The following is a 25,025-nucleotide window of genomic DNA, read 5'->3' as shown; positions in this document are numbered from 1 at the left end:
TTAAACTGTGGTCATAGCAAGTATTCAGATTGCACATGACGCGACACACGCATTGAAGCAACGATATATATATACTGGTACTTATGAATTTATCTGAACCTTTTTTGGGACAGCGGTTACTACAGTGGACAACTTATGTTATCAGGTTACAGGGTGCATGAAAGGGTTAAATTAGAAATGGTCAACATTATTTGTTGGTATCTGCCATTGTTATAATGACTTTGCTCATCTCAGGCAATGTTTATTCCAAGACGAGATGCGGTTACACAAACAATTTTCATTCATCCGTCCATTTTCCATAAAGCTTGTCCTCATTATGGTCTCCGGATGGGTTTAGGCCTATCCCAGCTGACTTTGGGCTAGAAGTGAGTTAAATCCTGGACTTGTCGCCAGGCAATCACAGACCACACATATAAAACCAACCGCACACCCATTCACATTCATATTTGTTGACCAATTTAGAGTCTTCAAATAACCTAACATGCATGTTGTTGGAATGTGGGAGTAGTACTAAACGGTATACAGGACCTCATCTTCCGCACAGGGTCGGATGATTTTGGCGCCAGCTCACACATGACTTGGCATAAGTGGAAGAACATGAATGGATGAATGGATTTGAATTGACCACTGCAGCCTGAAAGTAGGTACAAACTACGTTGTATGAAGGATTAAGATACAAATCAATTTCTCTTTAAAATAATTTCCCTGCATTTTGCACCCTTTAAGTTAAATATGTACCAAAATACATCCATCACGTCAGATTCCGGAACATTATTACGCTTATCCATGCTATTTTTGATTATTTTTCTCATTGCTGATATTAACGAGTAGAACAAACAACATGCTAATGAGAAAGTGCACATGCATAAGCAGAGATGTGGTCTAAGCCACCATTGACGGTTGTGGAAGCACAGCCAGGTTTTGGGATGAACAATCTGTTTTCCTATCCAGTGCCTTCTGCTAATGCACATTTATAATTGGCTTCCAGAGCTCTGCAAAATGGTAAAATAAATTAAAAAGTAAGCTCAAGGAAGAGCCACACTCAAGTTTTACTTATCGCTGTCAAAGCAGGCAATGTCAGTCTGTAATTTTGCTGCTGGAATTCATGTCAGGGATTTAGTAGCTTTGTATTTACTTTGATATCCGCAAACTTATTAAATGCACCACACATCAACTCAAATTGTTAAGTGTTATTTATTCATATCAACATTTATAAGTGTTTGTGGCAGTTAGCCGGCACGATGGATGACTGGTTAGCGCATCTGCCTCATAATTTTGATCCACTGGTGAAAAGGACACTTTGATTCGCTCCTCTTTCATCTATAACTGCTTCAAACAACAAAGTGTATGCAAGAAAGGTGGTTAAGATTGCACGGCTGTCTGTCTGTGTCTTATGTGTTGTGTTGTATTATTTTGTCATTTTATGTTAACTGTCCGCTTGATGGCGACGCGGGCACCCACAGCGGCTCCTCTTGTAGTCTTGTCATCTGTTTGAGAGGGAAGAAATTTCATCTGTGCTGTACGTTGCTCATACTGCACATTTGACAATAAAGTTGTACTTGACTTGATAATGCAGAGATTGAGGATTTGATTCTGGGCTGCGGCCTTCCTGTGTAGAGTTTGCATGTCCCCAACTTGCCTGTGTCGGTTTTCTCCATGTGCCTCGGTGTCCTCCGACATTCCAAAAACATGCATGGTAGGTTGCTTGGACACTCTAAATTGTCCCTAGGTGTGATTTTGAGTATGAAGGTTTGTTTGTCGATGTGTACCCTGCGATTGGCTGACAACCAGTTCAGGGTGTACCCTGCCTACTGCCCGAAGATAGCTGGGATAGGCTTCAGCACACCTGCGACCCTCATGGGGACAAGGTGACAACATCAAGGCCCCAACCAAAACACAGTCAAAACCAGTCACAACAGTTTTGCTCTTTAATATTTATTTATGAGGCACGAAATACAAAATTTGACACGCAAACTACGATGTAAAACCACTTATCTCAAGCTTTGGGATAGCCCTAACCAACACAATACAACAGTGTGTTTCTGGAGAAAAGTGAAGTACCCAGAAAAAACCAACATAAGCACACAGAGAGAATGTTCATAAACACAGAAAAGCCGTGATTCAAACATCAAATCTCAGAAAGCTGAGGAAGACTTGCTCACCATGAGGTCATGGTTGCGTTGTCCGTTAATTCTACTTTTGAGATTCTTAATAGTCTTGAGGAACATATTTCTGTCCGTTGTATTCTAAATATGTAGACGTACAGGCGGAGCCTAAGAACCTCATCTTCTTTTAATGGACATCAGATGAGCTGTTTGATTGTTAAAGAGATTTTCCTTCAAAGTGGAAAAACCTTCTTCTGTTCCTTCCAATTGGCTATCACATTCCCCTAAACTCTTTATATGAGACAATTATACAAAGAAAGCCTTGTAAACATTCTTCTAAAAGCTTATGAGGGATAGCTAAAAAGGCTATCACAATACTTAGGGGATTTTTGTAAAGGCAAAGTGGGAGTCTTGACTCAGAAATTGAGGGAAGTTGATTTACTGCTGCTTTACCTGCACGTACAGAAAGAATCCGATTTCTGAAGGCAATAGAATCAAAAATGTTGTTTTGCTTTGACATATTGCCACATCATTTTCTCACAATGACACAACAGACAGGTTAAAATTGCTATTGTGTATTTCTCTTCCTCCTGTAGCCCCATTGTAAAACTAGATGCTCATTTGTCCTGACCACGCAGTGGTGCTAGCCTATTTCAAGAACCCAGTAATTTGAGGGAGGTTTAGCTACTGGCGAAATCCTCATTATGCTGTCTATACACATGCTAGAATGTTATGTGGCCAAGGACCACGCTGTGCTGTATATTCATTAAATTGTGTGTGTGTGTGTGTGTGTGTGTGTGTGTGTGTGTGTGTGTGTGTGTGTGTGTGTGTGTGTGTGTGTGTAGTTTGATATTCTAGACTAATTGTCTGCAATATTTGCTGACCTTTAACACTTAACTCCGGCTTTGCACTTGAACTCCCTGTGTAATGATTGGACTACTCTGCATCAGTTTGTGTATGCGTGTGTGTGTGTGCGTGTGTGTTTGCGTGTGTGTGTGCGTGTGTGTGTGTGTGTACCAAATATGCTGATGCACTGATAGAGTGCTGAAGTATATTTAGTCTGACAGTAAGATACATAATGAAGTAGTGCAAATCATTCTCCCTCTCGGATGGTGTCTCTTTAATCCCTTTTATCTTCCTGTCTGGCTTCCAGTGTTTTCAATCGTCTTTGCCTCTTTGCGACTGCTCAAAGTTGACATCATGAGAGCTTTTGCTGCGGTTGCAAGGAATATTCTCATGAGTCTTGTCCAAATTGCCTTTTTTCTTTAAAAAAAAAAAAAAAAAAAATCCAAAATGTAGGCACTTTTCAGGCTGTTGCATCATCGCCAAATATGACAATACCTCAGTACCTCCTGTCGACCCTCCATCACATCCTGAGTGTTCCGGATGCTGTATAGTGGAACAAATCCACATATCAATAAATAATTATAATAGTTGCTCGTAGTCAATATTACATGTAGGCTACTGTATTTGTGTGGCTCCAAATAGATTGGCTCACTTTAGTTTCTTCCACTAAACCTGAGTGAGCAAGACCTGTTCTGCAATTTTGAAGATGTTTTCTTATCATTCATTTTACTCCATATCATGACTTTAACCCCCGTGCAATGCAGGTACACTTCATGTACACCTGACATGCGTTGTGTTGTAAAAACGAATGCATGCCACAGGTTTAAAACCCATGCATGGCAAGCATTTGTTTTTGCAACACAACGCATGTCAGGTGTACATGAAGTGTACCTGCATTGCACAGGGGTTTTTAACATCCATCCATCCATTTTCCAATCCGCTCTCAGAAGGGTCGCGGGGGGTGCTGGAGCCTATCCCAGCTGTCTTCGGGCAGTAGGCGGGGGACATCCTGAACTGGTTGCCAGCCAATCGTATGGCCCTCAGAGACGAACAACAATTCACAGTCACACCTAGGGACAATTTGGAGTGTTCAATCAGCCTGCCATTCATGTTTTTGGAATATGGGAGGAAACCGAAGTACCCGGAGAAAATCCACGCAGAAAATGCAAACTTCACACAGGAAGGCCAGAGCTGGAATCGAACACGGTACCTCTGCACAGTGAGGTCGACGTGCTAACCACTCATCACTGGGCGGCCGGGCCGCCATGACTTTAACAATATTACTCAATTAAATTTCAGCATCTTCAAGGCTTCAGTCACTGTGCAATTCAAGACATGGTTGATAAATTAATAATAAATAAATCTTGTAGCTCAGAATTAAAAAAAAAAAAAAAAACATTCCCGTGGTCAGCAGAAATCCTATTTGTCCTCCATGCTGTTCGAAGCTGAAAGGCAAGACAGAAATGAGAGTGACCGTGGGCGCCTTTTGTTTCCTTCTTCTTTTACTCCTCCTTGAGCAAAGGAGGAGGTTGGGTAAGAAGAGTAGGTGAGATTGATTTAATTTGATATCATTCTCCTGCTCAGGGAATACTCCCCCTTTTTCTATCTCAGGCTCGCTATCGGTGGGTATTGTCTTCAGTTTACAGCAGAATACAAGCTGCCCTTGGAATTAATGATTTGGGTTTTTTTTTTCATTTCGATTAACGTGGCATTCTCACTTGATCTTCTCAAGGATCGGTTGGATTTTATGGGACAGCTGCATTGCTCACAAATTCTCCATTAGAATCGGTTGAGATTAACACAATATGATTATAAAAGTCGAGTTCGATCGTCATTTTACATGTGTATACATGGGGCTTTTCTTCATGCTTTTAAGAGTAGTTTGTGATGTTTTGGGTGACTAGAAATACTGTTGTAAACACTGTAAAATGTTTCAAATGAAATGTCCTTTATTTTGTACGACCATTGTAGCCATTGCTCATCTGTTCCCTGTACCGAAAGAAAGATCAAGGCAGTCTCCTTCGTGTAAACCTGATGCCAACAGATAAACAAAAAAAGAGGTTAAGCCATTTGAAAGCCAATCAATCATACAGTGATGGTTCTCAGTTGAATAAGTTATCATGCAGGGCTCTGAAGGGCGGGGGGGCGGCTAGTACATGAAACACCCTCGAGAGCAACTCAGATTCATTGGAGCAAAACAAGCATTTCTCCATTCGTTTGGCACAGATGGGTGTCAATGTTCCAAGCACAGCACAGATACCCTGATGTACGTTTGCCCATGGTGCTCTTTCAGATGTGTTCTGCTCTCCTTTAGTGCTGATGGCCGAAGCTGTAATGGAATGAGACTAATCATCATCTTATTCACATGTCGATGAAAGCATGAGGATATTTTAACAATGACAGAAGAACCAGGGCACAAAAGGGCTCTGCGGTGGGGATCATTTGTGTCGCAACGCAAAATGACACCAAATTTTACTCATTTCTAATTTGCAGGCTCTCGTTGGCACTCTCATTGTCATTCACAGTGGCTTCGTACTGCATTTCACGTGGCAGGTTTTGAACTCCACAACTGGTTTGGATCTTTAAACTGCCTAATAGCCGCAGGGCCTCGGTAGCACATCTGCAAGTCTTTCTGATCGACCCTGGGAACTGTTCACACAGTGTAATCCAACGGAGAGTTGGGCTGACGTGCTGAGCAAACGCTTACTTGCCTCTGATCTAAAATTGTTTTGACACGCTCCAGAAAACTTCCTAACTTGCTTTTGCTTTTCACAGATTAGTCAGATTTGGATTGCACTCACGAGGTTCTTTGTTACTGTGATGAGGTGCGGCTTTCATATCCAAATTGGCTTTGTTTCATTTTTGTCTTGACATAACTCAACATAAAAAAAAATTAAAAAGGGAGGGAAGTGTTGTTGGACTCTTTTAACAGCAAAACAACGTGAAGTTAAGGCATCCTATAATTAACAAAATGTGGGAGGGTGACTGTCATCCTGATTTTCGCGTTTGCCATCGAAGCCATGAAAAGCAGCACATTCATTGTCGTTTGCCATTTTATAATTTGGAACGGTATCCCCTGATTTTGCTTGTGTTTCCATTCTGCTGGGGTAGACCTTCCTGTTCAATTCCTGTTACTATTCCATTCATGGACTGACGTGTGTTCTCTTATCATACCATTTTGGTTGGTACAGAAAATCAGAGATGTTGTTAACATGTAAACATTACATCTCATATTTAATGTGTATCAGCGTTTTTTTTTTTTGGAAGACCTTTTGGGGTTTATATTATTTACATTTTTTTCCTAAGGCGTATTCGGTATGGCGGGGGTCGACTGTAGATTAAACATACAGGTTGATTAAAGAAATATATTGCTCCATTTTCTTATCGTCGGTGATCGAGTATTGTTTTTTTCAATCTCTCTGATCGCCGATCCGCCCTCAAAAACCCTGATCGCGAAAAGCCCTATCGACAGATAGATAGATAGTATAATGTGTGGCCATTGGAAGAAAAAGTTAGGACATCCCTTGTCTCTAGATGCACTAGCCAGGTAATCAACACATGACTGCTGGTTGCCTTTTTGTCCAACACACCCTTCTTATTTCTTCTTCTATCATCTTTAGGCTGAAGCCTCAAACATGGGGTCCTTGTACATTGTTCCATTTTACTCAGGGTCCTGAGTTTCCAGCCCTGTGGACTGTTCAGTCCAGGTTTTCCATAACTCAAGATCCCATATTCTGTCTCTTCCGGGAAGACAAAATGCAGTCTGGGCAAGCTGTACAGATCGTAGAGTGGCGAGACATCCTATTCCTTTGGAACCATAAAGTCTTCACAAAGTCATCAGTCCTTCGCAAAGGACACATTTTGCCAAGATAAAATATTCAGCATTAATGTTACAAGATTAGTTGCTGTTAGGTATTCTTTTCTTTGTTCATCTCCAAATTTCTTAATTTCCCTTGGAGGCTTAATAGAGTTTAAGATTGGACACACTATTCCCTTAACTGGAGACTGACGGTAAGAGCCTCACTGTACTGATTGTGCAGGAGATAATCCAGGCTCTTGTTCAAAGGTTCAAAGAACGGTCATTCATTCTACATTTTTAGTTATTTCCATGTAAATGTGTCTTATTTGCTCTGTGTGTGTGTGTGCGATATTAAATTTAATTAGTGACTGAGTGAATGCATGATCCATCTTTTCAAGTCCATCCTTGATGATCGTCATTTCTGTGTTGCAGTATTGCTCTTGTGCATTTGTTAAATTATCCTTGTGGCAATAGTGCACTCTATTTAAATAAAACACGAAATCCTGTTTTATCAGACATAACACATATCTGTTTTAATTTCCACTCCAAAAAAAAAAAACACAAACTGGACATTCTGTGCAGAAAATGCACATGAAAAAATAAATTACTAGTTGAGTCCGTAAATGATATTTTTCATGTCTTACACTTACCAATGTGAGAAAATAATTGCTTCTAAATCACATTTCGAGTCGCTGAGATAGAGAGTGTTTGAATGTAAATGTCAACACCTCTGGAGCCCTGATTTCAAATATATAATATGTATTTTTCTCTCGGGGATCACAGGGAGCTGGCGCCAAGGAAGGGGCGAAAGGCCACCGGTCAATTACAAGGCGGATTTAAAAAATGTTTGCACGTTTGAAATGCCATTGTAAAATAAAGGGATATGGATCGAAATTATTAAGATCCAATTAGAGGAGATTTGTACCGTAGCTAGCGAAAGAAATCTATGTCACTTTTTAGCCACAAATATGGGAAAATACACTACAGAGTAATCTATCACAAAAACAAATGTCCTCTCTTCTGTCAGTGATTGCATTGCAGGGGATATACGCACACACCCACACACACATTTGACTACAGAGACGAGAGGGCATCTAAGACGTGCAAAGTTTTGCAAATGAACTTCACTGAATTTCCCGACAGCAACATCTCTTTCAAATGCACAGAGCGATCCTTTGAGATGGAATGTGGCAGAACGGTGGTCGCCTGGTTAGCACTTCCGCTTCACAATGCAGAGGTTGTGTGCCCTGGCCTTTCTGTGTGAAGTTTGCATATTCTCCCTGTGCCTGTGTGGCTTTTTTGCGGGTAGTCCGGTGTCCTCCCACATTCCAAAAACATGCACGGTAGGTTGTCAGACCGTTGTCCCGAGATGTGATTGTGAGCGCCGATGCTTGTATGTCAATGTGTGCCCTGCGATTGACTGGCAACCAGGTGTACTCCGCCTGCTGCCGGAAGACAGCTGGGATAGACTCCAGCACACCTGCAACTGTCATGAGGATAAGCGGATCAGATAATTTATTGATGGATGGATAGATGGATGTGACATATGTTCAGCATTCTACAATTCAATCACATTTGGCGATGATTAATTTGAGTCAAGATGCTCCTCTGTGTATGCCAGTGCCGCTGTCACGGGTTGCACTCTGAACCTTGCATCCCTGCATGCGTGTAATGTGTTTCTCTGTGCGGTGTGCCACACAAATACGACAGGAATGTCAATTGTATTTCCCATTTGCAAGTGATTTTGATCGGTGTACAAACACTGATTCGACTTCCAACAAAGACATTTTAAATCCAGCTTTTTTGTTTCTCTTACTGGATGCTTTTCCTGCATTTGGATCAGCCACAGCTTCCCTCGATGCCGAACCATGAGACTGTTCGAACCTCATGTGTACTTATGCCCATGCTCCCACATGGCAACGACTGGGGCAGCATGCTTGTAAAAGGCAGTGATAGACAGAATGAGGTGAGTTGCATGGGGGCTTGATAGAGAAGCAAACTTTAATAAGTTATGCACTCACAAATCATAACATTTGGCACACCAGCACAAGAGCTGCGCTACACTGCACCATACAGAGACCTATTTGTTATAGTTTCGCCCCTTTTTTTACAGCTAAACTAGCTAGATTGTACCCGAGACAGTTTTCAGTGAGAGCAAGACAACTACGCCCTCAGAGTAAACATACTGCTCAATTAATATCTTTCCAACTGTGTCAAACCAAAACATGGCATTATTACAGTATCTCTGCTATGCATAACCAAGCAAGCAGTTATGGCTTGACTGCTTTTTGTTGGTTGGTTGGGTAGACACTGTTTCAACCATTTTGGCAAAACTTCGTTAGAGGTGTTGTGTGTATGTCATGGAAGAGACCATAAATTTCCTTTTTTTTTTTTTTTTCTTTTTCAAATCCAAATAATGGTGCCGCTCAAGGAACCTGAAACACGCTCTGTTTGAATAGGGACCAGTGGGCCAGTGGTCCACCATCTCGTTCAGGGATGGGCAACTGCAGCGCCGTAGCACTCCTGAGTTTTTTTTTTTTGTTTTTTGTTTTTGTTTCAAATCCAAATAATGGTGCCACTCAAGGAACCTGAAACACACTCTGTTTGAATGGGGACCAGTGGGCCAGTGGCCCACCATCTCGTTCAGGGATGGGCAACTGCAGAGCCGTAGCACTCCTGGCACCTAATATGTATTGAAAAAAGAAGATTATTATCAGGAGAAGCACTTCAGTATATCATAGTGGAAAATAAAAGTTTAGTGTTGGATGCTGCAATGCTGGGCTGTGAAGAAGGCTGAAGGCTGCCCAATCCTGCACTGTATCAGACAGGAGAGTGAGCCTGTCTAGTCATATGAAAATAGTTGAGTAACTTGATTGTTGTGAAATAAAGAAATAAAATACATTTCAACAAAAGGTTTTGTGCCATCTTCGAATGGTAATTTTTTTTTTTATGCATGCGAGCCCTTTGCATGGGGGAATCACTGTATGTGGTTATTTTGTCGTTTACTTCAATTGTTGAAGAGTGGATCTTCTGTACATGTATTTGAGCAGGAAATATCGACTATTAAGATTTTTGACATATTGATTCGTTCAACTTAAAGAAAAACATACGCATGCACATTTTTTGTCCATATTAAAAATGTCATTGTGACATATGTCTGTTTTAAGAAGTACTCGATCATGCGGGGCCCTCTGTTAGTGCCTGATCATTTAAGTTGCCGATTGCTGAACTACCTGTAGTTGATAGTTGGTACCTACTTTGTAGCACACATTGTTGCCAACTAGGAGTTAAACCGACTGGTGGACGCATTGACCTTTCCACTCCGCAATCATCATTTGTGCTTGAAGTCGATTAATTGCCCATCACCTGTTTTCATGTTAACAACACTGACACCTTGCAAATAACAACAAGTGGTGGTTCCATGCAGCAAACAAGCAGAGATGGTTCAAGCGTAGATATTCAATAAATATTTGAGTAAAAATGAGACAGATTGTGGACAGCCTGTTGAGCAAGTGGTTGGCGCATAGACCTCACAGTGTAGAGGTATCGGGTTCAATTCCAGCTCCAGCCTTCCTGTGTGGGGTTTGCATGTTCTCCCCGGGCCTGCGTGGGTTTTCTCCGGGTACTCCGGTTTCCTCCCACATTCCAAAAACATGCATGACAAGCTGATTGAACACTCAAAATTGTCCCTAGGTGTGAGTATGAGCACAGATGGTTGTTTGTCTCTGTGTGCCCTGTGATTGGATGGCAACCGGTTCAGGGTGTCCCCGTCTACTGCCCAAAGACAGCTGGGATAGGCTCCAGCCCGCCCCACGACCCTTGTGAGGATAGGGCGGATCAGAAAATCGATGGATGGATGAATACATGGAGACGGATTGCAGGGTCTCTCGGTGGTCGATCAACACCCTCTTTAGTGTGAAAATGAATGGTGATGTCGCCCCAAAAAAACATCCAGTGTTTGATTCAACTCTTCCTCCCTCTGCCTCCGTGCCGACTCATTAATTCATTTACAAATCACACTCTTAAATATTCACTGTCTCCGACTGTTGTGACTTAGAAAGTAATATTGACATCTGACGTAGCATTCCCTCCTGTGATTTTTTTTTTTTAATCATTGCACTGTTGTGAGTAATGACTCTGCAGCAACTGTATTTGATGTGAGCGTTTTATAAATTCCAAGTGTTGCAAGGCCATTGAAGTGTCTGAATATGAATGGATGAGCAAATGTCTGAATGGGATTACATGAGCAGGTCTGAGGGTGGTTCCTGTGCAAGCAGGGAGCCAGTCAATGTCAGTGAGTCAGTGAGCTAGTATTTTGGAAGCAGGAGGCAAACAGTTGCCTAGCCTCGGAGTTATGTAAAGGAAGTTGACCGCTGAAAATATAGCAAAAGAAATTTGAATGACATCGTAAGTTAGTCGATGTCAACTCGACTATCATCGCACTTGGGTTGACTCCAAAAAATATTGAAATTGGTCAACCCCTACTGCTGATGACAGGGTGAGGGGGACGAGCATCACTGGGCCTGTCCTGATTTTCAAATGAGGCAGATGGTCTTAGTTGGAGCTGGTTTCCTTGGTGGAGATCTGCCCTCTACTGTACTGAGAGCTACTCATGTACCGTATTTTCCGCACTATAAGGCGCACCTAAAAGCATTCAATTTTCTGCGCGACAGTGCGCCCAATAATCCAATGCGCCTTATAAAGGGTGTCACAGTCTCTTTAAATTCCCCATTGAGTTGTTTCCCTGTTAGTGCTCTTCTGCCATTGAGTGGTGATTATTAGCAGGAACCAATTGTTACCTAAAAGGGTGCTGCCCAACACTAATTGACATGTGTGTTTGCCAACACACAGTCAGACAACTATTTTGTGAGCTCTGCGCAGCCATTATGAAATGAAGATAATACCAAAAGCATAGTCAACTACTGACAAAATGAAGGAAGAAGGAGACAAGCAAGACTTCTAACGATATTTAGCCCCTTGTGGATGTGAGCCCACGAGGTTTGTGTGCCTTTTTATTGAATCAATTGTCTTCATAACTTTTGTCTTTCATTTATTGTTTCATAATGCCATTTAGATTTATATATTTCATGTCCGTGTTTGAGACCAGTTCTCATGGCTTTGTTACAGCTGCAGCGGTTGTGAAGGTTCTTTATAAATAAAGCTGTATTGTATTGTATTATCTTGCTTTTAGTGTCGTACCATCTATCGGATGCATAGCACAACCACAGCCAGTATTCTAGCTTCTATTCTCTGTGCCTTATAATGAAGTGCGGTAGGTTTGAGTGTGGGTGCATGTGTTTTATATCACTCACAGAGAGATTGACAATCAGATGGATGGTGCTGCTGCAGTCTGTACATTGCAGCAGCATATCACTATAGCACCTCTGGGGTGATCAGATGCTGCTGTCATTATTTATAAATAACTAAATAAATAAAAATCTAAGAGCTACGCTTTGCAGCCCAACTGAGCAAAAGCTGATAAGGACCCACTCCAAATGCTTAGAGTGCAAAATCGCAAAGCACAAATCGAAAGTTGGCATGGGATTCCATAATACAAAAGCCCAATTGACCAGCATCCTTGAAACTAATAGAAGTATGCAGCTCCAACACACTTTAAAGTCATGTTAAAAATCTCCCTGCTGACCTCCAAAAAAAGTCTCATTGTTAAAATGAGCTCAAGCTGTTGACTCCTGGTCCTGTCTCTTATCAGTCTTCCTTCACCTCAACATGACTCATTTTCTCTTCTTTTGTATTGTCTGCCTCGGATTCCCAACACCAACATCATCTTATCTCTGTAAACAATGGTTGTATCACACCAGAACTCGATATAGCTTAGGGAGTACAGACCGCTCGCTGTGCCAATTCTGCTTCAGTCAGACATTGCTCGAGTGGACTTAAAAAACGATAAGTTCTCCAGTTTTCTGATCCAGTGATGTTCCCGCACAATTCTCACTCGCTTTCTTGAGTGAAATTGTTTGTGAGTGTGTGTGTGTTTAAATTAAATGTGGGCTGGTCACACTCCCAAACCACAGTCTTAACACTCTTGCAATGTCCCTGTGACGAGACATGTTTGCCACCCTGCAAAACCGACACTCAAAACCACCTCAAGGGGGTCCGCATATGCGTGTGTGTATGCGTTCGGGGGTCATTCCAGCTATTTTTATCAGTATAAATGTGAACACACACACACACACACAATCACACACACATTCACAACACTATGAATGCTTTTCTTAAGAGTCTGCCTTAAAATGAGCGGCATTATCCTGTTACGCATGTACCACAGTCTCCATATCTTGATGATGCATAGCTTTGAGCACCCATGCAATGGCAACCGTGGTGATAAGATAACAGTGGAGAAAGTATTGGTCTATTTTACAGATGTCCACCGAGGGCTAATTTTATACCACATTACGCTGGGAAGATCAGGCTAAAAGGGGGAAATCAGGAAGTCTAGGGCAAGGAGAGCAGAGCCACAAAAATCCAGGTCCGTAGAACGGATTAGGAAAAGTCAGAATAAATTGAGGTCATATTTAGAGAATCAACACAATAATGTGAATGGAGGGGCAATGGCTGTGACACCTGATCACAAGAAATCCAGATTTTGGAAAAAGGACAGGTACACTGGCTTAGTGGCAGTATGTAAAGCAGAAAAGGTTTAGTCGTTTTTATTTCCTTGAACAGAAGTTTTCACGATGATGCGTGCAGCCATGCTGCTAGCCAGCCTTTGGAAGTCATAAGCCTTCTGTCAGAAGAGAAAAGGGCAAGCTACACGTTAGCAGGAGTTACAGAAAAAACTGGAAATCCTCGTTCAGTGTGACCGTTGATCTCGTTTGGAATTTTTTTGATTATTCATCACTAAACGGTTTAAGATTTATAAGGCCGTTTGCCTCGATGGAGGAAGCCCCTCGTTCCTACTGCCAGTCCAATAAGTTGTCGCTGCTCTTTGAGCAGGATGCCTGCCTGCACGGCTTCTGCTGTGTTCGGCGCTCCTAAAGTGGAGGGATGGAAAATGGAGGAGGAGGAGGACAAAAGAATGGTGATGAATACAGGTGGAGAGAGATGATTCTTTGCTTTTTTGCTGCAGGCAGCTGTTGCTCTCTAACACCGACAAGCAGGCCTCTTTACTTGCACTTCATCGACCAGATTATTCAGACACTTGAGCTTTTTAAGATCGGAAATCACGGCGCGTCAAGAAAGATAAGTGTCAAACCTGAATGCCATGCGAGTCAAATGGAAAGCCGTCTGTTCTCAAGAAGATGGATGCAATGAAGCTCAGCCATTGCCAGAGCTGTCCGTATCTTCATTCATGGCTTCGATTCTTGTGTCCTCCTTTTTTTTTGTGAGTGTTTTCCACATTTCTTCAAAACACCTAAAAACCCTGACGAGGGATGAGCAAGAGAGGAAAACATTGTGTTGTTTTCATGCTGCTGGAACCGGACCAGGAACAATTTCCCACACAACAGACTTTATTTTCCAAGCAAAGGCATATTTACTTTTAAATCCCCCAACACTGAGTAAAGACTCCCGTTGGGCAGTTATAAAGACATCTCTGTTTTGTGTGAACAATAGTGAATATTGGAGGATATCAATTGATGGGTAATTGTTTTTTAATCTCAGTAATTTCTCCACAGATGCAGGATACATCTTGTTTCTCAAAGGTCTCCTTCATGTAAACATACCAAAACATCTTCAGCAAATATTTAAAATCTGGTGAGCATCAATTTTTCATGCTCAGGACTTGTCCGCTAAGTGAGCACAATTCCAGCCTTTTAGAATCACAGCTTCTTGCCCTGATTTTACAAAGTGGAAGAATGGTCTGATTTGTCCAGATAAAGTCACAAATAGATGGATCCATTATTTTCTTCTGCTATGACTCAATTACGTTTTCACTCTCCTGCTTAGTGTTATTGGGGTTTTTTTCTTCAGGTTTCAAATTTGAGTTATAATACATATATATAATACTTCTTGCACTGATATAAGATGCCGTTAAACATGTACAGCAGTGTTTTGTAACCTTGTTAGAGGTAACGAACCCAACCAGTTCATATGTACAGTCACCGAACCTTTACTGAAAAATAAAAAATCGGATTCAAGAAGTGTTCCTTCAGTTTTGCCGGTTCGAGACGAGAGTTGCTCAACTTGGCATGACAAATCATGCAGATAGGACGCTGAGTCCCATCACGTTCTGTGATGTATGTTGAACAGTGATCCCTCGCTATTCGTTTATTGCAGATTCGGTGCATCGCGGATTTTTTCAAACATATTCATAAAAAAAAAAAATACATGGAGTACAGTACTGTATATGTTGCTCTATATGTGGCTCGCTGTTTTGCAGCTTCTCCCGGATTGTTTGCGGATTTTTTGCGGAATTTTTTTTTTTTTTTTTTAACCTGTATATGTTAATTGGTCGCTACTTCGCGGATTTTCGTTTATCGCGGGTGGTTTTGGTCCCCATTAACTGCGATAAACGAGGGATTACTGTACATATTCGTCTGACCGCTTTCTTTTTTTTTTTTGCTTGACATAGTTAGCATGTATTAAAATATTCTCAAAAAAATTGCAGGACGTACTATCACGACCGTCACACGTTGACGACTGAGCAAACTAAATTTCCCACAGCACTGATTGGACAAGCAATGTCATGTGATCATCTGCAGCCAGTGATGGCCAAAGCGGGCATGTCATAACTAACTGACATGTTGAGTCAAATGTTTATTCTGAGTCGACGATACACAGTCTTCTAAGCATGCGGTATGTTCAGCTCCCATAAAATGACCGTCAGCGATGGGCTGTTAATTTAGTATACCTTGGGCCGACTTAATTCCACGGCCATCACGTCATTAACAGAAATTAAAAATATACAAAAACGCAGTATGCCACGGACATCATCTGGAGCAGTTTATATTGAATATTTACCGAATGACATGACAAAAACATAAACAAAACAAAAAACAGATGCTGATTATTAAATAGATTAAAGTGTACAGAGCACTACAGATTGTCCGCTAGTCATTTGACTGGAAAATTTTGCACTGGCCAACCAATAAGAGGAGTGTAAAATGTCCCAACAGGGCCAGCTTCCTCTGGATTTGAAATTTGATTGGTGAAAGAAACAGTCCCACTGCTAATATACTTAAAGTTACATCGGCCAGGGCAACTGACTCTGACAGCTGCGGTGCGATTAGATTGTCATTGCTCAAGATTACAATAAATGGATGGTAGAAAACTCAGTCTGTAGTCTCCTGAATGGAGAAAGAACTAGGGCTGGACAATTAAATCCATTTACGATAAGATCATGCAAATGCAAAATCACATCCTGGATTATGGCCAGGATGAAAAGCTCCTTGTAACTGCTGATGTGTGCCAGAGTCAACAAATAACAGAGCAACAAAGGAGCACTTCCAACGGAGTCCAAATGTACCAAAAATAAATAAACAAATGATAAATAAATAAAAGTAAATAACTAATGCAATTACCTATGACAGCGCTTCTATTATAACACTGAAGAAGAGTGGTTGTTGAGTCTAAATCCCAGTGGCACTCCCATTGCTCTAACTGTCGTGCGATGGCAGTGCCATTGGGAGAAACAACTATGTGCTCTGCCAGTTTGACAACATACAGTTATAATTTACAGAAATTAATTCATGAATAATCAATCCATTCATTGTCCGTAAAGCTTAACCTCACTAGGGTCGCTGGCGTTTTGGAGCCTGTCCCAGTTGTCTTTGGGCGAGAGGCACGGTACACCCCGAACTGGTCTCCAAGGTATAAATAATAATAAGGATTTATACAGTGGTGTAGTGGGGATTTTTTAAGTGGGTGTACGCGATTCTGGGATGTTCTATATATACATACAGAACATCAATCATAGGCTACAACACCAGTTGAACTAACGTTAAATTTAATGTTTTACTCCTCCAAAATAATCACAGGCCAACGTTATTAAGCATAACTCGCATTAGAACAATGATCAACAAACATTTCAATAAAAATTGAATGTGGCGTCGGGGGAAGTGGGTGGACGGCGTACCCCCGCGTACCACGCCCACTACACCCCTTTTATATTTATACTGGATAGCTAAATATCTATCTCATGTATCATTATATTATATACGGATAACAGTTATTGAATAAAAGTAAATTCAATCATGATACAGTATTACGGGAAAAAAATGCTGGATTCATTATCGTTCAGCTCCATCACAGCAGAAGTTCTCGTAAAATGTGATCTTTATCCATTTGTTAAGAGGATTCTCCAAAAGACATCGAACAAACAACAACATGCAGTATTTCCTATTTCTGTCATTGGTGTGTTTATTTCTGACCACATGCTTATTAGTCTGACGCGTCTCTATTCAAAGAAATGACCAGGCTTGTGCATGGTGAACAATCATCATCTTTACTGTCAACGGCTCAAAAGAGGAAAATGCGTTGTATACAATGCAAAATACACCAGTTTTTCTCCGTCAAGGCGATATTTGCTGACGATGATAGTCAATGCAACGTTCTACAAAACACCTAGTTTTGTGTGTGTGTGTGTGTGTGTGTGTGTGTGTGTGTGTTTTGGTAAATTTCCTTCACTAGTGTAGAAAGTAGGGCTTGAGAAAACATCTGGACAGGGTGAAATGCATGAGAGACAAGATGGGCATACAGAGGAGCGTTGCTGTAGGAACTGAGTTTCTTTATTTCCTTTGAGCCTGTACGGATAGCCTGAACAAAGGGCACCAACACAAGACCACTCAGTTTTGTTTCGTTTTTTTTTTTTTAATTTACATGACACACAACTGTTTTGATCAGGAAGCATTCCCAACGAATGAAACGTTCACATCCATGTTTAATTGATAGCACCAATGTGGAGTATTGGGTATGGTGACATCTGGCCATAATGCCCACTGGGGATGGGTGGGGGGTTGTGGTCTTCTCTTTACAGGGTGTTCTTCTCTTTACAGCTCTGTAGCAGCTTCCACTGTTCTGGTGTGTGTGTGTGTGTGTGTGTGTGTGTGTGTGTGTGTTTGTGTGTGTGTGTGTGTGTATGTTATCTTACATGGCTATTAATGGTGTATGAGAGGACCTACCTTAAAGTTTCCAAGCTAGTTTATCCTAAAGGTCAAGTTATTTCATACTAAAGCCATCCAACCATGCCTTTACGTCTTCTGCTTTTTGCACTAGGACCCATTCTTGCTGGTTCAGAAAAGGAGCTTTGACGAACTACAGTCTTTTCTGAAAGTTGGGCCCATTGAAAATTCCAAAATGTCTTGAAAATTAAGGGTTCTTAAGCAATTAATTCTTGAAGGGGGCGTGAACTCACACTCTCCACATATATCCAGTAAATAACACATTTATGAAGAATGGTGAAGGTGCTGAGAAATTACTGAAATAAATATTCAGTGCCGTACAAAATTAATTATCGCCTCCCGAGTCTTTTTTTTCCTCACATTGCTCTCACTGAAATGTTTCAGATTTTCAAACCAATGTATATCGCTCATGAATAAATATAAAATGGAGTTTCTAAGTTACCATTTTCATTTAAGAAAAAATAATACAAACCTATAATATTTAAGACAATGAAAAGGGATTGTGCCTGAAACTAATAACAGGATGTGACCAAGCCTTTGCAATTACTGGTGACGAGTCTTTAGCATCGCTCTCAAGGGGTTTTGGCACAATCATCTCATTGGATTTAAGACTGGACTTTGACTTGGCCACTGCACAGCCCTCATTTTGTTTTCTGAGCCATTTAGGTGGATATGCTGGTACCGGGATGTTTCAGATCATTGTCTTGCTGCATAACCTGAGAGCGCTTGAGCTTGAGGGTACAAGCTGATGGCCATGGTTGCTGACAGGAGTTTCTGGTAGACAGCAGAATTTATAGTTTCATTGATGACATTAAGTCCTCCAGGTCCTAAAAGGTAGTAAAACAGCTCCAGACCATTACACTTTCTTCAACGCGTTTGACCGGAGGCATTATGTTGTTTTTTAAAATGTATCAAATGTGTTGAGATGAGACTTTGTGTTCTGTCAGCGGTGGTTTTCACTTTGGAACGTTCCTATGAACGGCATTTTTGACGAATGTCCTTTTTGAAGTGGTATCTCACTGAGTGGCAAAGGCTTGTGAGTTTTAGCGAATATATTGAATGTTGTTTTGTTCATTAAAGGTTGCAACGACTGTCGCCAGACATTTGCAAAGAGTTTTAATGGTCGCAAACATTTTTGTTTTTGTCGCAAAGAAATGTTCAAATTTGATGGCAACCGCAAAAAAACAATGCTTTTGGATGTTCCTCTGGAATGTTTTGTGACCTCCTTGAGGCCCATGAGTCATTGCACTCTCTTTGGCCAACCACTCCTGAAAAGATTCACCACCGTTCCGTTTTCTCCATTTGTGTATAATTTTGATTACAACAACAATGACTTTGCTTTTTTTATTTGTTCTTCTATTTCTTTGGATCATGGCATGATGTGTTTCTTTTTTAGATTTTGTAACCTTCTTCACTTCGTCTGAGTGGCACTATTTAAGTGATTTCATAATTCAACAAGTCTATCAGGCTTTGCTGCGATCAGTCAAATTGAACTCAGCTTTCTAGAAAATGTGGCTTTAACAAGAGCAGCAATATCTATCTATATCTATATATCTATCTATATATCTCTCTCTCTCTCTCTCTCTCTCTCTCTCTCTCTCTCTCTCTCTCTCTCTCTCTCTCTCTCTCTCTCTCTCTATATATATATATATATATATATATATATATATATATAGGGTAGGGTCGATTTGGATTATTAATTACAGTTTTTAGTTGCATTTTGTATTTACCAGGGTGGTCTTAGTGAGATATTACAATTAGCTTGATGATCCAAAATGTCTGTATACATGTGAATATGAAAAAAAAAAAAACAGGAATCAGGAAGGGGGCAAATACTTCTACACAGCACTGTACAGGTACATAAAATGTAAATACAAAGTAAATATGCCAGCAATAGCTTCTTTTTAAGTGTCAACTCTCATTTCATGCATGAGAAGAACGCTTATTTCCTTGCAAGGCTTCAGTTGCTGTGAACGTTGCCATTCGTTGCCCCTGACTCGAACTCACATGCATGCATTCTCAAAGGTTCAGGTCATTTCCAGCTGACCAGTGAAGTGTGTTTTGTGTTCAGTGCAGGCAGCGTCGTTTTCAATGTATAAACAGTCTTTTCCCTGCCCAATGGCCTTATCAGCAACTGGCCTTCCTCAGGATGACTGCCAGGTCTGACCCAGTCAGACACACAAAACACTTTCTCAATGGAAAATCCTGGTCACAGTTTAATTCTTTCTAAAACTGTCTTAGTTATGAATACTTGTAAAAATGACCAAGCAGCCCTACATGTATTTATTTCTGTGCACCTGGAATAGCAAGTTTTTATCAAGCACTCAAGATAAGGGCTCTTTACTGTTTTCAAGTGGCTTATACAATTTCCGTCAGTTCTTTGCAAAAAATTGTTTTTCTTTTACTTTGTGCAATGTTGATCTATTGCTCAGTAAAACAGCAAATAGTTGATAAAAATCTGAACCTGCTATAGAGTATATCATGAACTTTTCCTAGTGTACCAAAACAAACTAATCACAGGGCATTCGGTAATGCTTGTACATGCCAAAACTCCCCCAAAACACTATAGATGCAGAAAACACATTTGAAAGAGTGCATGCCTGATTAGCCCACAAAAGTGCAGAAAAAAAACATGAGAAGGGGAAATTAACACTCAAGAATGTGGAACATTTAAATATTTATATCTAGCTTTGTCTGTGTATCCATGATTTTCATTCAACAGCAAGTATTTTACAGTAGTGGTATTTTCACCAGATTTTAATTCTTACAAATGAATGTATTACATACTGTGTGTATGTTTTTTTTTGTTTTTTTTTTAACTCAAAAGTCCATATTTTACAATTGTATAATAGCCACTATTGAATCGGAGCATCCTCTCACAGTTTACAGAATCAGAACTGTGGCTCTATCAGTTTAAAATAAAAGAACATTCATGATTCTTTGTCTCGCACTCTGAAATAATGGTGTTTGTGAACTTTTAGACTTGCCAGTCAAAACACATTTTGTGCTTCTTCACGCTTGCACCCACTCATAGTTGGGCCATGCAAATACTTTGAGCTACTTTTCGAAGCTTAAGATGCACATTGGCAACAGTCAGTGTTTTAAAACTAACAACATATCACAGACAGTGTCAGCAATCCTTTAAAAGCCATGGAACTTGATTTAATGCCTGCAGTGACCAAAAACCATTGAGGCCTTTTCACACTGCGCTTAGCACAGTTCAGTGTGCTGTCAACCAACACTCTCAGATTCCCTTGCTGCAGAGGCTGTTAACATACAAGGTGGGCACCAGCCACGTCAGCTTGAAAAAGGTTTAATTCGGACATCAGCGCACTGTTATGACATCAAGTCCATCCATGAGGAGAGATTGTTGCGGAGTGATTTCAGAGTGATGAGAGTTTGATATTTTGTTTTGTTTCACAGTAAATGTACAGCATGTGTAGTTAAATTGGCCTTCTGCATTACTGTTTAGTGATTCCATACCTGTATTGAGTTTTGAATTACCAGGAATAACATATGTCAATGCATATGCTGAATCCGTGTGTTTCAGAGCAAAACTGGATTGTATTTGCAGGCATTGTATTTGTATTTATATGCATCTGACCTCATTTTAAGCCTGTAATTTTATGTTAAATTTTCAATTAAAATGTTGTCACTCTGTGACAACAATAGCCTATCAGAGAGGGTAGCGATAGGAGGCTTAATCTTGGGGTGTTGCCGTGCACACTTCGCCTCGCTGTGTCGCCCGTTCCAGTCAGCAGCCTCGGTTTCCTTGGCCGGATCATTTACCTTTGGTTAGCGACTATAGTTTAAAAAAAAAAAGATTTGGACAGCACTCGAAACTATACATGGAACTGTTAGTATTGCAAAATCTCTGTTTCAAATTTCTCACAATAACGCCACATGGGATCTGTGACGATATGAAACACTGCCAGAAAAATCGTATTGAACGGCTCCCTTCTGGGAAATGAAACATTGCCCTCTGCTGTCAACTTTGCCTAGTCCTATCCAAAGCACTGCACGCACCTTGGCCTCTGAGGGTCAGTTTGGTGCATGCGTGCTCATACACACTCTAAAATAAGTCGTGATTTAACCTTATTAGAAGGAATGGGAGTAGGAAGAATATATATTTTAGTTTTGTTTTATAACCTGTTTGTATGTGTTACTACAGTGTTTGTGTGAGAATATTCATTGTTTGTCAGTTTATCACTCCTGAAAGTCAATGCTAATATTCGATTAGCCCGTCAACAGCGTTTTACGTTCCATATTAACATTAAGCTAGTGATTTTGGGGAACAAATCTAAAACTAAATACTGTATGTGTTTTATTTTTGTATTGTATTGTTGTATTGTGCGTTTAGTTTTACAATAAATTTCAACTGGATGGTCAGTAAACAACACGCTCAGGAAGGGTAGAATATCATACGCCACCTTGCTACACCAAGGAGCTTCACAGGAGCGTTCAGGGTGTATTTAACACGGGCACTTCTATACACAGTGTCACGTGGCACATCAATCCTTTTTTCAGTTACGGTCTAATGTTTGAAGAATATTTCAGCAAATATTTTTATGATCCATAACACTTTAGCATGAATAAGTCAAGGTAGCAATGTAGCAGCTGTGGTTGAGAACGCCTTGTTAAGAACATGCACTTCTCATGTTTGTTCACGTGGATTTGGTCAGAGACTCAAGCGAGAGGAGTGACATGAGGCGATGCACAGATTTTCCTTGCGGTTTCAAAACTGCAAACTCTCCCTTTTTGGTTGTCCAAGGGGGTCTCGCACTGAGCGTCATTCAAGCTAGGTCCGCCACCAAATGAAGGAATCATTAAAATGCAGTGACAATAAAAATATTAGCATACAATAAATTATAGCATAGCCACTCATGCTTCACTTGTATCACATGTCCTCCTTCATAACACAGTAAAGTAACACAGTAAAGCTAAGGCTTTCATTTCCAACAGTGACAAATATACAGTGTATTGCTGATCTGCGGCCTATTTTGCATCCAAACCAGCGAGAAAAGGTACTAGGTTACTTCCTGTTCGATCACTAAATGCCAAGAATGAGCAAGCTGGCGCCATGCCGTCGTGGTCCATGTGCGGTTCTGCGCCCTACTCCTTGGTGGGCGTTTGTGAATACTAAGCGCGGTGCATAAGAGCCTCAGCCCTCATTTAATGCAGCAAATTACAAATGCTTTATTTGGCTTCATTCATCGTTTTACTCCCGTCTTGAAATGTACCACAGTACTCTCTGATGAGCTGTGCAGTAAACGAAAAAAAACGAAAACCATTTTTTTTTTTTTTTTTTTTTTTTTTTTTTTTTACACATAGTTATAATAACACATATCCACATCAAACCTTGGGTTGCCAGGTTTTCAATAACACTCCCCTGTTGCTATTTTAATGTTTTAACAGGCTGGTCTTGCCAAGGCTGTTTGAGTGAGACTGCTGACATATAACACTAGCAGCATGCTCTTTACAGGAATGCCCAATGTTAATTTCAGAGTGAACCAAAACGGGTCTTGCCGCTAATGTTTTTGCCGCAGACGCATGACTGAGCATAAATCACCTATACGCATGACTGTAATTCTTTCGATGACTGCCAACCAACACGGGGTTACTTTGTGCTATGCCAAGGTTTTGTTGAGAGCAGCCAGGCCACCTGAAAACATGCATTGCTCCAGACCGTGTTTTAATCTGCCCGCCCCCCCAAGCCCTGCAATCATGTGCTTTCTTTTTTCCCCAGGTTGATTGTTATTCCAACTCTTCACCATCGACAAAGTATAAAGATGGAATTGGCACTTAAGGCACCCAACATCAGTTGAACAGTTAGCGGGACTGTTTTTCTCAATTATTTCTTGATGTACAAAAATACACTGCACTGAGAAGAAAACTGATAATTTTTGACAAGTTATTCCATTCTAAAGGTGATAAGACCATGCAAACTGTCCAAGTCACAGGTCTGCACTGATGTGGATGTTGTGCCAATTAAATGTTTCTTGACACTATCCGAAAGAGATTTGAACGTGTTTATCTCAAAACACGGTTAAAGTCGCAAGAAACGTGCGACTCCGAAAGTCCCAGGGGTTAGAGAGGGGATCTGATCCCGACTGGCAGCAGACAGTTCATGTGATAGGAAAGCGAGAAGCTTAACCCCCTGGGCCACATTACACCCTCTTTCAGTTGGCTGCATTACATGAAAGGGGGCAAGTTGATTTTATGCATGTTGGATGTGCGGCCATGATTTAGTCCACATCAGTGGTTAATTTATCAAATACAAGTATGTGTTCCATGTATGAAATGATTTTAAAAAATAAGCTTCATACAAATGTAAAAATATTTTAAAATGTAATTGTGCTCTTGATTTATGTTCTGCACCACAGTCGCTGACAGCCTCACAGTCTAATGAAAGGCAGAGAGCTGTATGAAAATAAAATTCTTGCCCTTTTAAAGGTGTTAATGCTCGGCTTTATTGACACTGTTATGGAGTTATTTAACTTTTGTATTTTCTAAGTCAGCGCCTCATTGGAGATTATTTGGATCGCTATGCTGTAAAAATCTAAAATGTCTTGTTTTTCTGGATTGTGCATATCGCCCAGAACCCTTCTTGGGTTGAGCCTCTGCTTTTAAGTGTGCCAAATGAACAAATGAATATTTAATGTATTCCATATTACTTTGCACCCTCAACCATGCATTTTATCCATAGAAGTTCCATGCTTGCTTGCTGCTTCAAAAATGCGATCTTCATATTTTAGGGCTTGAAATAAACAAAACTTTACTTTCTGGGATCATGCAAGAGAGAAAAAGAGAGCGAGAGATAAAAGACAGGACCATTAGCCGGGCAGTTAGCTCATTTAGAGCCTGTTAATTATTTACCTTATTTACTCTTAAGAACCATCTGTGCCAAGGTTTAAGCATTTGTCTTTTTTTCTGTTATTGAGCTGAACAGAGACATCAAAATAGCTTCGTCATTTGATGGAGATGCTATCTTTGAGATGCCTCGGAAACAAATTGCTTGCATGTCATTTCGTGTCAATGAAGCAATGGCTTACTGACAGTCTTGGAGATATGCAGTACTGTAATTAGACTGGTGCATGGTGGTTCATTTTCACGCACACGAATGAAGCATGAATGAGCATACTCATTTACTGGGACAGTTTTGCATACACTCAGGCTACGTGCTAACAAATCCACTCC

At 40.7% G+C, this 25,025-nt stretch overlaps 1 protein-coding gene across 5 annotated transcripts in view; it reads left to right on the top strand.

Annotated features, from left to right (window-relative positions):
* Nucleotides 1-25,025, top strand: part of kank4 (KN motif and ankyrin repeat domains 4) — an 84,586-nt gene that overhangs the window by 28,037 nt on the left and 31,524 nt on the right. The window lies entirely within an intron of this gene.

The sequence above is a fragment of the Hippocampus comes genome, unplaced genomic scaffold (genome assembly GCF_001891065.2).
Source record: "Hippocampus comes isolate QL1 unplaced genomic scaffold, H_comes_QL1_v1.1 scaffold282, whole genome shotgun sequence".
In the NCBI taxonomy this organism is placed as follows: Eukaryota; Metazoa; Chordata; class Actinopteri; order Syngnathiformes; family Syngnathidae; genus Hippocampus; species Hippocampus comes.
This window is presented reverse-complemented; position numbering and strand designations above follow the sequence as displayed.